The sequence below is a fragment of the Cupressus sempervirens genome, chromosome 3 (assembly GCF_028749045.1).
Source record: "Cupressus sempervirens isolate cs-2001-9-10 chromosome 3, ASM2874904v1, whole genome shotgun sequence".
NCBI lineage: Eukaryota > Viridiplantae > Streptophyta > Pinopsida > Cupressales > Cupressaceae > Cupressus > Cupressus sempervirens.
In genome coordinates, this window is record NC_143120.1 from 679,041,449 (window position 1) to 679,058,678 (window position 17,230).

Below are 17,230 nucleotides of genomic sequence, written 5' to 3' on the forward strand. Positions count from 1 at the left end.
TGTGTGCCACTCAAAATTTGAAATGCATGTTGTTGCAAATATCATGTTGATTTTTCTATGCACCATGAACTATTATGCTCCATCCGTTCTACTTTGCATACTAAAGAAATGTTGGAGGATTGTGGGGCTAGTGGGATTCCAAAATCATCAAGAGACTTGCTAGATCAACTTTTATGTCGTACAGTTGATGGTTGTTTATTTTATAGAAATACTTGCTTAAATGAGAAGTATTCAGAATGTGGTGGCTTATCCAAGTTTGACACATGTTTCCATGAGGGGTGCAAACAAGATCTTGGAAAGACAATAGTGAAAAAAAAGGTATATGAAATGGTGAAATACACATTGAAGAGTGGGGGTGAGAGCTCTAGATGTGAATTGGTTGGAAAAGATATCAGTGTGGCTAGTTTTATTTCAGATTTCAAGAAAAAACTTTTCTAAAAGTATGCAAGACATAGTCATAGGTCTTAGTGGTTGGATCAACAATTTAGAATGTGTAAGGATACTTTTCCCATTGGCACTATTGTATCAGTTGTTGATTTTTTTGAGAACTACACATTGCAACCTCAAAATGAGACACAATCTTAGTATTAAAACTCCATTCAGATTGCTATTTTCATTCACATAACATATAGACATACCCCTGATAGTGCGGAAGATAATCGAAAGATTATTAGAGAGTATCATTTTTATATGAGTGATGATAGATTCACTTTCACGAGTTTGTGTAACATTGTTTCGAGAATTATTTTGATTTCTTACATGAGCATGCAATTGCTATGGATAGACATATCATTTGGTCAGATAACTGTACATGTCAATTCAAGAATGATCGCATGTTTTATTGGTTGTGTAGGATGCATGTAGAGAGAGGGGTGCCTCATATTTGGAGTTTTTTTGAGTCCAACCATGGAAAAGGGGAACCTAATGGAGCAAGGGCATGTGTGAAGAGAGCTCTATTTAAGGAGTAATTGAAGGTTTCAGCAGCAGAGCTTCTTGATGCTCGTAGCATTGTTGATTGGTGTAGTTTAGCATTATCATAGGGGGGGACTCTTGATTCAGTGGTACGCAAGTTCTTTTGGTTGGTTGAGGAAGGGTCCATAGCTAATAGATCAGATTGTGCTACAGTGAGAGACTCATCAAAAATGCATTCATTCCGGAGCTCTGATTCTAGTACATGGACCATTTGGACATGACAGCTAGCTTGCTTTTTTTCTAGTTGTTTTCAGTGTGATTGGGATCACTGTGAGTCAAGTGAGTGGGTGGACACATGGGTTCCACATTATCTTACTCCATTTTCTATCATACCCTCTATCAGAAATGATGACATGGAAAGTTCACTTGAGCATTTCCATCTATCAGATCTACTTCAGCCAGGACATGTCTCTGCATTGGTTGCACCACAGGGGAATGATGAGAAATCTGATTATTGGTTAGCACGTTGTGTAAGAGATAAAAAAAAACTTGCACAACCGATCACAGATGATGATGGATTCACATATCCTACTGGTTCAGTGGTTGTCGCTAGAACATGGCTACGAACATACATGCTTAAAAAGAATGGAATTCTTGCATTCGAAGACTATCAGAAGCACAAAATAATTCTCATTTATTCGCATCTTATTATAGAAACAAATGTAAAGTTGTTGAAGCATCAAGGAAGACCAAAAGTAAAAGAACTTTTTACTATTGCTAATGCTGATCATGAAGCCCTTTTGGAGACCCTAAAATAGAGAGAGGACCCTACTGGAACACTCGACTAGGTATATTTACTTCTTATGTTATTTTCTTCATAATGATTCAATGAACTGATGATTATCTTGTTTAATACAATAAATTAATAAATTTTTTTTATGATATTGGCATGTAGGTACATCATGAAGAGTTAGGGGGGGGGTGGTGTTTGGGAGAATTCATAAGATTTATATGTCTTCCTCTTATAATTGTAATTTGTATTTTGGTAGGTTCTTTGTAAGGAATTATAAGAGGAAGATATTGAACAAGTTCTTACAAATCATATTTGTATGTGATACAAGTCTATTAGGACAATTTTAAGAGCATTTATAACTATACGAAAGATAATTGCTTGCGGATATCTTATTAAAAGTTTGGCTTTTTTCTTATTTGACATAGAGGTGACATTATGATTATTAAAACTATTTTTATCAAACTAATTAAATAAGAAAAATCTAGGAAACGGATGAACAATTAGAATACTTGATTTCTTAAAAAATAATTTGGGAAATGTGTCAATAAATTTGAATACTCATTCGCAACAAGGCATTGAAAGAAAAAGTGATTTTATGATTACAAGTACATGTAAGCCTTTTACTACAAGTCTTATCAATGCATTTCATTATTTTTTATGGTGTGAGGTTTCCATTGTATATTTTACTTATTATTTCTACTTTTGTAATGGATACAAGACCCCATGGTGCAACTATAAGCCTTGGGCATCAATTTGTCCAATAAAGTGAATTTTTCATTATCTCTATGTTTTTTAGGTGGTCTAGGTGTTTATAACAATAGTAGGGTCCTTAGGCATTTGTGGAATCCATTTACAAGCAAATTTGCAATAAAAATTGTAACTCCTAACAGCAAAATCCTCATTATGCCCATTTTGAGGGATGTTGTCGTATTTGCATTGAATTGGGTGCATGTGGTTTTGGGTCGTACTTGTGGAAGGTAAGTCTGGAAACCTTTTGTAGTGTTTTAGGTCCTATGAGAATACAATTTGAGCTTTGACTCTATCTTAAATTGGAAATTATGCTATGACAGGTGTTATATACTCATCTTATACGTAAATTATGTGAAATTTATTTTGTGAAAATGAACTATGGGTCATGTGTTGATGAAACATGAAAGTTTGTCAAGGTATTTAATCCAAATGTTTATGCTAAAATGTTATTAGACATTGATACTCAATAGTCACTTACATGTACATGTAAGTTTAGGTGGGAGTTCCTTAATAAGGTGTTAATTTATTCTATTGGGTGAGCTATGAATTGATAAAATAGAGGTGGTGAGAAAATGCTAAGATCTGCTAGTTGATGTTTACCATCATATATATACATGCTATATGCATATGGTTTCTAGGACATGAAAGAAGCATTAATAAAATAGTAGATGCAAATTGTATTAGGTCAAGAAGTGGTTCCATGGTTGAAATTATGTATGATTTTTAATTTTTCAAGTGAACCATTATGTTAGCCGTGATATGATAAAATTAGTTGTTGATTGTTAAATTACAATGTTTTACTGTTTTATGAATTCGACTATCTCGACAGAGATGCATAGCAAAGGATATGAGGATTTTACTAGATAATTGACTTTTACAAGTTTATGTTCACCTTACTTTGTATCCAACCTAAATAGTTACTGGATACTAAAATCCATTAGGCTCATGATTAGCACCGAAAAAGAGGCATATCATATTCTATACTAAAATTCAAAGGAATAAAAAATCTTGAAATCATAAATTAGGGTATCTAGATGGAGAAAAAGAAAAAGAGAGAAAACCCAAATGAAAGAGTGACTAGAATTTTCACTCCTACTAGAAAAAACTTATCAAAATTCTCACCCAAAAACCATATTGATGTCCTTCATAAATAGGGAAACCTCTAAATTGTTTACATGCTACACACACTCCCTAAATCCTCATCTTGAGTTCTTAAAATTGTCATCTATTTATTCACATGACTCTCCCATTTTGGTATGAGCAAGGTCACTTTGCTCAGACATGTGAACAATTCTCATGGCATCACTAGTGAAAAAGGAGAATCTCATGTACAATTCCTTGTCCTATTGGAAAAATGTGCACCTAAAATGCTATAAGTCATCTTGAGAAAGTACCGAAGAGTTTATATAGAACTTCTTGGACTACTGATACTTGAGTTGAGTTGTGCAGGGAAATCCATGGAATTAAATTTGGAGAATTAGAACCAAACTTAAGTGAAATAGTTAGCCAAGGTTGTGTATATTGAGAGACAAGACCTCATTTTTAATAGTGTCTTATTCTTACATGTATTATTGAATTAGTGTAGTTGTTAATTATTATTTGTAAATGTGTAACTCCTAGGTGGACAATGCCACGTGTGTTGTGATGTGTAATTATGGTGCCACTTGACATATGCGATGTGTATGTGTGACATGTCCACCAAAAAAATGTGTGAACCCTACCTTGACCATATTATCCTATTAGACTTCCCATATGATCTCCACTTGGTTAGAGAGCCTTAGGATGGGTCAAATATCTAGAAATTTGTATGTAAACTTTAGCTAGGTTTTCGGAGGGTCATATGAGCACCTAGGGCTAAGTTAGGCCTATTTTACCAAGCCCACTTGGTATACCTACAGTAAGGGTCAATTTTAATAATAGGACAACCTTGGTTAGACAACCTTTCATTTTTGTGCAAAGACTTTTTTCCTTTATAAAGCCATTTTTCTAGTTTCTAAACTTAGAAGTTGTAAGGGTTTGGGAAGAGTGACCAATGAGATCTCACACTTTCACCAAGAGGATTATAGGAAATGTGTGGATCTCTTTTAGGGGTTTACTCCATGGTTGGAAAAATCATTGCCCACTCTCCAACTTTGGGAGACAAGCTTAGGAGTTAAAGAATTTTGGAGAATTGGAAGGGAGCTCTTCATCAACCATCTTTCCATAACTTGGACCAAGGTTGGTTCTCTTCTCATGTTGTGTACCTGATGTTCTTATTGCAAAATTGGTATTGTAAATTTTGTTTCTTTCCTATAATGGGTAGTTTGGATGACATTTGTTTCTCATTATTTTTCCTTATGTGTTGTTGTGGTTTTTTTTTCTTGTCGATTGTTATGGGTGTTGTTTTCTTCTTTGTGTGTTTTTATGGGTGTTCAAGGCATCACTCACCCTTGGGAGGGAAGTGGTGGCCTTATGAGTGATGGGGCTAGTTGGGCCATTCCATAAGTGTAGAGTCTCTTCCCTTGGAGGGAAGAGGGAAAAAGAATGAAGTATGGTCTCCATGTGCCACAACTTATTTTACACTTGGGGTGATAAGGGGAGAATTCGTGAAAAGAATTATATGTGCATCTTGAAGCCTTGTGAAGGCATGGCATTTTTTTTTTGGAATTTGAATCCTTGTGAAGGCATGATACTTGGTGATTTGTTGGCTTCTCCACATGGGTTTGGCACACCTTCACTCTATTTATTGGGCCCTTAGAGTGGTCTATTGTGCAAGCTTGATAAAATGGTGTTTATTGTTGTTTTGTTGAAGCAGTCCATTATTGACAATTGTAGGTCATTGTGAGGCTTGGGAATGAAAATTTCATTTCTTGGTTTGTGTATATTGTTGTGTGTATCTTTTTTTTTTTGTGTGTGTGGTGTGTGTGTACCCTAGTTTGGTATCTAGTTCTCCTATCTCCTTGAAGGTTGTGTAGGAGTTGGCTTGATCCTTTCTTCCATTGTGCTATCTTTGCATCATCCATGGTCAAGGAGTCTAATTCAAAGCCAAGGAGGTAACAACAATAACTTCACAAAGTTGAATGATTTCACAAGGTTTTCTAGGCTTCTTCAAGGCACCTAATGGCTTCACATGCACACTTTTGGAATATACCTTCAACTAACTATTCCAACCCCACAAAACATTTTCCTAGACTCAAAATGAGATGTTTAAATAGGTTTTACAATCCCCAAACCAATTTCATGCATAGATCCAAGCTAGCCTCCTTGATTAGGCTATTCTCTTTTCTGGATCAGTAGACCCTATTTTCTTGATTTTTCTCCCAAACTGTCCAAAACACCAAGAAAATAAATAGGCTTTTTAGATACCCTTTTCAGAGTTTTATAACATATCCAAAAATTAGATATCACTGCTTTGGAAAGATTGTACGGAACATGGTAGTTTGTCTCATAATTAGGACTAATTAGGCCACTTTTACAAAGCAACTATGCACAATACCTCTCCAAACTCCACCAAATTCATGGAATCATCATATTTCCCAATTAGACAAATCACCCACCAATTTCACTCTATAAGGTCTTTTGATACAAAACTCCCAATTTCATGCCTTAAAACCCTCAAATCCTAGGGTATCATCAATCTAGATCAATCACTCACTTCCAAGACCTAAAATTTAGGATTCACCATCCATTCAACTTATCTTCAAAGGTTATCAAATAAAAAGTATATCTCATTCAGCCAAATGTACGGCTGTGTAATAGTTAGCACTCATTTGGGTACCCAAATCAATCCTTTCACCACTCAAACTTGCATATTCTTCACTTTAACCTACAGATCTTTATTCCTCTTGCATATTAAGGGTTAGTCAGACATGTTAGCACTATAGGTTCCATCCCATGGATTAGTTGTACACAAATTAAATGCATCTAAATAAGAAACTATCTTTAATCTACCCCTATGGCTCATTTGTGTTGGTACGACCTATATCTTATCATTATATGAACTGTCTCTCACATGGATAAATATTTATACCCATGAATCCATCATCTAACTGCAATAAAAGGTGGCCACCAAGCCCTAACACAGTGAAAACAAGAGGGAAATTGAGGGGACAGTCATAGTGGGAATGATTTTCCTTAATGAGGGCAGGGTTTGAGAGTTGAATCTTGTTTATGGTGTTAAAACATAGAGGTCTATAACTTGAATTGGTCAAGTAAGGCATTATACATGGGAGATTGAGCATATCCTAGAAACAAGGGTTTTGAAAGCATGATTTGGGGCTTTTGGGGCTAATGAAGCCATAGACTGAAATTGATTGTGTAATCATCTAATTGAAGGCATTTGATGAGCCTATACAAAGTTTGAAGTCCATACATTAAGTATTGCTATATGTTGCTTTGTAAATGCACTAGTTATTCCATTATTAAAGATAAGGTCATTGTGAAGAAACTTTGATTTTTTCCAAAGGAAGCCATCCAATCTTGACATATGCTTTGTATAAGGATAAAGGGTACTTGAAAAGGTCATTGGTTCAAAGAGTCATTGGTTCAGAGGGTCATAACTCGGAGCTCGTGAGGTCTATCGATGAATTGTTGAATGCTACAGGACGGTGATGCTAAGGCCTAAGATAACCTATCTCATTTTTGAGAGATCGCATTCCATTTGGATTCGGCACAGCGATCTCGCTCGATGCCAAAACTCGCAGTGTGCCTCAGTTCATAGGTGCACCATAGCGTAACTTTGAAATCGCTGATCTTTGCATCGAATCGTCAGCGCCATTATCTCTAAGTGGGCAGGTGAACCCTAGTGACACCCTTGTTTCGGCCACGAAGACCATCCATTGTCCGCAGGCACCCCGTATTGAGGAGTCTCCAAGGTGCTCTAAGTGCATTTCAAGGTTGATCTTCCAAGGGCCATAACTCAGAGCTCGTGAGGGCTATCAATGAACTGTTGAATGCTACAAGATGGTGATGCTGAGGCCTAAAATAAACTATCTCATTTTCAAGAGATCACATTCTGTTTGGATTCGGCACAAAAATCTCGCTCGATGCCAAAACTCACAGTGTGCCTCAGTTCATAGGTGCACCACAGCGTAACTTTGAACTGATCTTGGCATCAAATTGTCAGTGCCATTAGCTCTGGGTGGGCGGGTGAACCCTGGTGACACCCTTGTTCTAGCCACAAAGACCATCCATCGTTTGCGGGCACCTCGTACCAAGGAGTCTCCAAGGTGCTCTAAGTGCATTTTGAGGTCAATCTTTTGAGGGTCATAACTCGGAGCTCATGAGGGCTATCAATGAACTGTCAAATGCTACAAGATGGTGATGCTAAGGCCTAAAATAACCTATCTCATTTTTGAGATATCACATTCCGTTTGGATTCAGCACAACAATCTCGCTCGATGCCAAAACTCGTAGTGTGCCTCAGTTCATAGTTGCACCATAGCGTAACTTTGAAACCACTGATCTTGGCATCAAATCTTCAGCGCCATTAGCTCCAAGTGGCCGGAGAACCCTTGTGACACCCTTGTTCCAGCCATGGACACCATCCATAATCCGCGGGCACCCCGTACCGAGGAGTCTCCAAGGTGCTCTAAGTGCGTTTCGAGGTCGATCTTTCGAGGGTCATAACTCGGAGCTCGTGAGGGCTATTGATGAACCGTTGAATGCTACAAGACAGTGATGTTGAGGCCTAAAATAACTCAGAGCTTGTGAGGGCTATCAATGAACTATCCATTCAAGTCTCTTAAGTTGATATATTTTGAGGTTTTGTTGAAATTGAAAAGTTGTAGTATGAGGATAGTAACAAAGTGAAGTGCTAGTTATCAAAGATTATGAATCTATGAATGGCTTGGTGGTTGAGAATAGAATCCATGGTTGAGGAGTGGAGTCGTTAATTGTGTTGAGATTAGATTTGAAGCCAAGAGTTAGTTTCAAGGTTGAAGGTGGAGTTTAAAATCAGATTTGGGGTTATCTAAACCTTGTGTAGGATCTTAACAAGTGTGTTTATGTTATGATAGCACGTCAAATTATACATTGCATCCAAATTTAATAATAAAGCTTGTTAAAATGTTATTCAAAAATTATTGCATTTGAATCGAATATAACAAACATAATCAAAATTAATGATATTCCATAAACATGAACAATACACATGATCCACGATAAATTGAACATTACTAGATACTAAATTAATATGTATATCATTGTGCACATAAATGAAAAAAATATATATCAAAATACATGTATCCATAGATAAAATTTTACACAAATATATATCAAAGATCATGTATCCATAGACAAAGTACTCAAATATATCTCAAAATACATAGATCCATATACAAAATGTGCCTGATCATGTCATTAGAATGTGTATAATATCAATGTTTTTGTATACAATGTGACATATGCCATCTCAAAATGTCTCATGATGCATCCTACGACAACTATACTATCCTAGGGTGCTAGTGGATGATCAAAATGCAGCCTCTTCACTGCATTAGGTGGATCGGATGCCTCCTACATAAACAAAAAAGGAAAACCAAAAGTTAGACTACTAAATTTATATGATTCTTTATATCTAACATTGAATTACTCAAATGCATAATGATATTTTTTGTAATGAAGATTTATACTATCAAAATTTCATAATATATACCTCTCTCATCGACCTCTTGTGCCAGTCAGGAGTCCTCTCGTATGCCATCGGCAATGATGGTACCTCGCTAATTGTGGGTTGTACATGTTCAAATATGTTTGTCAGATCAATCTACAATTTAAACTATAACATTATAACTCATCAATGCTAAATTTATAACATATTTAATCATGAATTCAAACTACAACTTACTATTGTAGGCTCCGCCTAAGGAGAGAGTGGCCGCATCATCAAATCTACATAACTCTCCCGTTGGACCTCATGTGCACTAGGAGTCTCCTATGAGATACAAAATAGTAGTTGTTAATATCACGAAAATTAGTTTTAAATTTATTTATGAAGATAAGTGATGCAGGAGCATCCCATGCTCATCAGGGGAACATTGAAGATCCAAGGCATTACAGAGGTCATGGAGCATCTCTTGAAGTCAATTGGGCAATCCTTGCACCAATTATGGCTCATGGAAGCATAAAAAGTTATAATGTTGGACTCATATGTGGAAAAAAGTTGTAATTGGGCATGAGATAGGATTTTAGGATTTCATATGGTAGATGAGTCATTTGATAGGTTCATTTAGGTTGTCATGATCATATCCTGTCATTAGACAAGTCAAAACGTTCAATAAGCCCATTAAAAGCATAGTTTAATAGTTAGAAATTTGAATAGTAATGGTTATGTGTTTTTTGGAGGGAAACTCCATAATTTAAATTTTATGAAGAGTTAAAAAATGAAACCAATTGGAGGTGGTTGAGGGGGTTACTGACCATCCCTTTAAACTTATAAATTGTGATTGTACAGCCTAGAGGGTCAAATTTGTACGGACTGTCTCAGAAAATTGAATGAAAGTGCTTGGTTTTCAAGAGCAACTTGAAGAATCGTTTGTTTTGTAAGTTCTTTCTGATATTGGAATGAGTAGTAATATCATCTTAGATATTTAAATGCATGGTGAATTCTGAAGGAGAAGTTCTAGAATTGAGTTTTGGGGTTTGAACAAGCAGGCCCTGGTTTTTAAGCCATTTTAAGGAGGGTTTTGAAGTTTGGGTGTTTAGGAGTGTGAACAAGACCTATAATCTTGAAAATCCTTTGATTTAGATCATTAATAGAGACTATAAAAAATTATTAATCCAGATTGAAAGTTTGAAGGGTACTTTCTTTGTAAAAGTGGTCTAATTAGGCCTAATTTTGAGACAAACTGCCCTGTTCTGTACAATCTTTCCAAAGGAGTGATATCTTATTTTTAGATATGTTATAAAAATAAAAAAAGGGTATCTAAAAAGCTAGTTTATTTTCTTAGTGTTTTGGAAAGTTTGGGAGAAAAATCAAGAAAATAGGGTCTGCTGATCCAAAGAAGAGAATAGCCTAGTAAAGGGCAAAACTGGTCTCTTTTGTATCTACTGAAGATTTGTGGGTTTGGAAACCTTAGAAACATGCTGGTTGAAGTTTTTTAAGGTCTGTAGAGGTGGAGGGAACACTTGGTGAATGTAAATCCAAGTTTGGAGTCTTTGGTGGCATTGTGTGCATTTGGGAACACCATTGAAACATAGGGGTTGGGTCCATATTGTGCTTGAATTTGTAAGTTTTTGGTTAGATCCTCCATCCTCTGCATCAAATGGTATCAAACCATCAACAAGGTCTTTTGGGAGTAGATAAGTTGTAGGTTTCATCATCATAGGGATCTTTGTCATCCTTAGTGTGCTAGTCCCTTTGTTGAAGCCTTGGAGTGTCTAATTTTTCCTTGTGTGTCGCAGAGTTGAAAGGTACATAAGTGGTGTCCTGATATTTCTTGGTGAGGAAAGATAGAGTATCAGTGAGTTGGCTCTTGGGAAGGAAGAAAACTTGTTGTGAAAATGCCTCTTAAAAATCAAATGGCTAGAGAACTTGAAGAATTGAGAGAAGAGTTGGCAAGAGAGAAAAGAGAGAGGAGAGAACTTGAAGCATCTAGAGTGAGGGAAGAAAGATATATGAGAAGAGAGAGGCTGCAGCTTATTGCAAGGATAGAATCCTTAGAAAAGGAAAGGCAAGAACCTAGAGGAGAAGAGGCTAGAGAAAGAAATCATGGAGAGAACCATGAAGAAGAAGAGGTTGGTAATGCAAGGCAAGAGCATGATTCAACAGATGATCTTGAAGAAAAGAGATTTATGAGAATCATTAAGGCAGTACAAGGTAATGGTGGGAAGAACCATATTGATTTGCCAATATACCAGGGTAAAATGGATAGTGAAGAAGTGCTAGGGTGAATAGAGGCCCTTGAGAACTACTTTGATCTTGAAGACATAGAGGCAGATAAGAAGGTAAAAGTAGCAAAAGCAAGACTGAGAGGAACAACAATCACTTGGTGGACTAGTGTTCAGAATGAGAGAGAGGAAAGGTGGTGCAGGGAACCTAACCTATGTGGCAGGGGGGAACAAGTATCTATGTTGTCAGACACCTTGCCACTCCATGAAAGCAAGGATTCAAGTAGATTAGGAAGTTGGAATAAAGGTTTGGTCCATATTTTACAAGTTGGTATATGTTTTGTAATAAAGGAACATGTAAGGCCCATGAGCATTTTGGTGTGGTTATAAACCAAGTGACTCCATGGGACCAAAAGGCCTTAGAATAGGGTATTTAGAGTCTAAACAGTATTAGCAAAAAGTGGTTGTTTGTTTTTTTATGGTTGGGAATGCCTATATGGTTGTTCCAATGATCATGTAGACCTTTATATATGTCATATGTGATCTCAGTTGAAAGGGGGAGATCATAGTGTACAGTGGTTTGGAGAAAAAATAATAAAAACTTCAATTTTCTGGAAATATACTGGTAATCACTCAGCTATTATGCTAGTACAGATCTGTACAAAACTCTTATGATTGTTAAGTGTATGAAATAGTTGTAGGGGTGAGTTAGGAAATTTTTTGTTTTGGTTTGACTCAAAAAGGAGTTGGGGTTTAAAAGTTATTTGCATTTTAGTAGAAGGTGGTCTAAAAAGCCTTGTTTCCTAGACCCTTCCACAAATGCATCCCTAACTTGCATTCCCACCAGTGGCACCCTCTGAAACTGAGAGATATGCAAGTTAGGAGACTAGGCAACATAATGCTAGAGGTTGGAGGCTTGGAGAGAAGGGCAACTATTTTTCCAAGTCGGCCCTAGGTCAAGCAAGCCCATGTGCTTGACCAGTTTTTGCAAGGTAATTGGTGACAGTCATGGTTGCAGGCACTTCTGATCAATTTGAGTGCTAGAGTTAGATGCATTGAGTGTGTTGGAGATTTCCTTAAGTGTTTTGGGTCTTGGGAACCCACCTTTCCCATTCTTCCTTGAAACCCTAGCCTAACTTGATCGACTAGGCCTAGGTACCAAGAAGCAGTTTGGAGGGTGCCGGAGCAAGATCAGCTCAAAAGCTTTTGGATTCTTAGTAGGTTCCAAGAAGGGTGTTTGGACCTATGGAGAAGTCCCTATGTTGTTAAGGGATACTGGGAGAAAAGTGCAAAGAAGCTAATTGGAAAGCTACAAGGTTTGTAGGCCTAGAAGTGCAAAGGTATGTTGAGAGTTTGGTGGAACCAAACAAATTGATGATTTTGGGTTGGAACAATATGTCCATGATTGTCTCCATTTCTGGTGACAGTTGGTGAGGCTTTTGAAGTTGGATTGCCTTGTTTCACTTGGAGGTTGAGTATACCTAGAGTGGGTAAGAGGACTTGTGAGAAGTCCTAAAATCCTAAGTTGGATTGTGACAACCATTTATTGGCTTGTGGAAGGTAGTTGCTACAGACTCTGCATCAAAAGGGGATTGAATAAGATTTTAGATTGGGAGAGAATGAAGACCATGGTGAGAAATCAATTCTTGCCATCTGATTTAGCAATCCAACAATTTGAAATAGAGGGATATGGATGTCATGTCCTAGACTGAGCAATTCCATACCCTGAGTATTAGGGGAGGATTGGAAGATGAAGATGAGAAGGTGGCTAGATACATTAATGGCCTCAAGTAAAATATTCAAGATGAAATAGGATTGAATGTACCAAGGACACTTGGAGAATGTTTTCAGTTGGCAATCCGGGCAAAGGAGAAGTTGAAAAGAAAGAATGAGAGGCAAGCAAATCAGAGAGGAGGTGGAATAATGAGAGGAAGAATTGTAAGAAGTCAGTTTGACACTTCAAACAATCAAGACAAAGATAAAGGAAAAGAGATTACATCTGAGACAAGAGGAAGTTTCAAGGGAGGAAGATTTGGAAGTGGAAGAGGTAATAGTGTTTTCATATGTAAATGCTTCACATGTGGAGGAGTAGGCAATCAATTGTACAAGTGCCCTGAGAAAGGTGTGGATTTTAGGAAGGAGGAGAGGAGAGTCACCTTGAGCCAAGGAGAAGAGGAAGAAAAGAAGTACGATAATGCAGACCCTAAACTTGAAGGAGAATCTTTGATGGTAAGAAGAGGACCACAAATGCAGCAGCAAAAGGAGACCAAACCATCCATTTTTAGGACAAATTGCATGAGCCATGGTAAGATTTGTAAGATTATAATAGAAAATGGTTCCTTTGATAATTTAGTGTCTTATGAAATGGTAAATAAACTAGGATTGAAGAAGTATCCTATTGATAGACCATAGAGGGCATCTTGGGTCAGTGATGCACAAAATATTGTTGTAAGGGAGCAAGCAATAGTGGATTTCTCTATAGGAGAATATAAAGATCAAGTTATATGTGATGTCATTCTAATGACATGCTGTCGTGTAATCCTTGGAAGGCCTTGGCAAGCCTCAAGGAACACTATTCATTTTGGCTCATCAAATGTTTATATAGTATACAAAGATGGTGTGAAGTTTAAGCTAAATCCTTTGACTGGTCATGATGAGGAAAGAGTTATTTGATTTGGAAAGAAAGAGTTCGTGGACTTGCAGGAGCAGAGGGAGAGTAAACATGATATGACAAATCTGCCACTGAAGCCATCTCTTTTGGTTATGAAGGATGAGATTGTTCAAGACAAAACTCAAAATTCTTCTTACAAGCAGACAGTGACAGCAAAAGGAGTGATGATAGGAATAGTATGGTGTCCTTTGGTGATGAGAGTGAACAAAGAAGTGAACATATCCATGGAGGATAAAAGATAGGGTCAACATGACCTCAGACAACAAGTTATTCAGCCTTTGTCAAGGATAACACATGACTATTCACAATCAGCAGGCAGTAAGGTTACCATGACTGGTAACAAGGATCCAATGCTTTTTGTTTCTAATGATTTCTATGCAGGTGTGCAGGGTAATACATTGCAAGTGCAAAGTTGCAAACATCCCTCTAGAAGGATGGGAGGAAAGAAGATAGTACCCCTTAACTCTTGGGACAAGAGTTGCTTTGAAGGTGGGGTGTTTGGTGTAGGGGCACCTATTAAATCATCTAAGAGAGCCTTGGTACCAGATGAAGATAGAGGATCAAAGACATTATTGATTGTTAATTGGGATATCTTAAAACCAATAATGGAATTATGTAATAAACAATGTACTTTGAAAGAAAAAAGTCATAAAAGTCCTAGTAAGGACCTAAGGGCAACATGATGTAAAATGGCCAAAAGAGCCATATAAGGTAGTCTTAGGATAGTTTCATACTTAGTTGCATTTAATAAATCCATATGACCAATTTTGAGTCAATGGAATAGTTTAGAAAGTTAGGGAATGCATAAAAACTATAGTTTGAAATTTGAATTTCAAATTCAAATGGTCATATTAGTTTTGGAGGGGAAGTAGTAATTTGGTATTTGTTTGATTAAATAAACCTTTGTAACCAATTTGGTCGGCTGGACAGGTGCATATAAGCCTATTTAAGTTGTAATAAACATATGCAAGACATGAATCATTATTGGTATGGAAAAAATCACAGAAATTGTACGAAACAACAATCATACTTTCCTCTGCATCAATAAGAAAAATAAAAAATAAATGATACTTATACATACAATGGGGCTCTCTGTGTGAATGAAAATCCCTGATGATCTAGGACGCCGAATTTGTACAGGCTCATCACCAGTAGCCACACCCTATATACAATAAAGAATGTAATTAAATGGGATTACCACAAATATTTTACAAGAATGCATCGATATTTAATCAAATAGAAAACATCTAATTACCTTTCCTTTGTCAGTGCATGCTGGCTCACCCCCCGCACTTTCTCCCCCCGGGGCAGGTGGTATCTGCAAGATAAAAGAAAGATTAGCAACCATATATGCTACAATATCAAATAGAAAAAAAAAATGCGAACACAACATAATGTACCGTAGATGTCTCAAGGCCAAATGAAATGGCCGAAAGTGTAGCATCGTTTATTTGTCTGAGCTCCTCCTCGGTCATCAACTAAAAATGAATGAAGATCACATACATGTAAAAGTCAGTATGGCTTAAAAATTAAAATTAATCTATTATAAAAATTAACTTTAAATCGCATATGTCATAACAAAAACATGTATACACGTACCGACACTGAAGGAGTCCATGCCTTTGCATTCCCCTCCTCTCTCGCATTAGGGTCTGTAGCCTCTGCACGTACGTCTGGTGTATCCTCATCTAATACAAAATGATACTCAGGAAGATCACCTATGGGACCCAGGCAAATATTCTTGCATGTAATGCAAGTGTGAGGCACACAAACATGTGATGAGCTAGTTGATGATGAACTAGCACCAACATCATCAACACGAGGAGCTAGGACTAACCTAGCCTGAGATATCATTAGGCTACTCAGCCTATGAATGGCTTTGATGGTCTGAGAGCTAGCCTCTACCATAATATTTGGATGTTGCACTCAAGGAGGGGGGGAGATATTAGTGGGGGGGACAAAAGTGCCAAGTTTCTTTCGCTAGGAAGAGGGTCTATCTTAAGGAGCTCCTAGTCCTAAGCCCATGTTGGGCTTCATGCTCCAATAGTTCACTTTAAGTTTCAACACAAATTTTGCATATAATTTTCTAAGGAAATAAAATGGTATGTCTAAATTTCCATGTGGAGGGATATCAAAGACCATCCACCAACGATCCCAAAAATTTGCACGTATGGCGTCATTTGTGCACCATTTAATCGATAGTTTGGATTTTTTTGGGTCAACTAGTATACCCATTTTCGAGTTAGCAAAAAGGCTAGCCAAATTGTCTTTGGTCATGTTGAGGGCCGATACCTCATCATAATCCAAACCATCATCAAACCTCTAGTACATTTCATCACGCTAACGAAGAGCGGCATTTTGTTGGTTCGTAAGGGTTTCAATGTTATCCACTATGGTGTTTAACCTGGATAACATAGGAGCCAGTGCAGGTACATTATTATATGTTCTATGCAAACCTCTCAACTCGGTGAGATTTTCATTTATCAAATCCTCGATTCGAGGAGGGTTTTGAGGAGGTAGAGGATCATTTGGTGGATAGTTTGGTGGGGGTACTAGATCGTTTGGTGGTGGGTTACGAGGAATATTATTCCCTACCTCAGTGTCATCATTCTGATCAGCCATTCCTATTGAATTTCAAAACATAATATATATTAAAAAAAAATCTAAATTTTAACCATTTTTGTCAAAAAACCCTAGATTCAACTAAAACAAACAAAATCATCCTAAAATCTATTGAATTTAGGTTAAAAATGAGTTGGGAAAAAAAAACATACCTGAATATCTGATATCCGATCTTGTATCTGATATCTGATGGATAATGGTAATACTGGCCCCAAATTAACATGAAATGAGGGCCCGCGGGTCTGTGATTTTATTTTATCCTATGCATAGGTATCGGATATCCGATATGGCTGCAATAACATATAATGACATATAATATATATAATATAACATATAACATATAATATATATTACATTATATTACATTTTATATATATTATATTAATTTACTATATATTATAATATAAAATATTATATTATTTAATAATATTATTATTATATTATATTATTATAGTGTATTATATTATATTATTATAATTTATAATATATTATACTTTTTTATTATATATTATATTATAATATATTACTTTTTATTATTATATTATATCTTTTATATATATAATATTACATTACTATATATTATAATATATTAAATATTATATTATATTATTTAATATTAATATTAAATAATATATCATACTATTATAATAGTATGATATATTATTTAATATTAT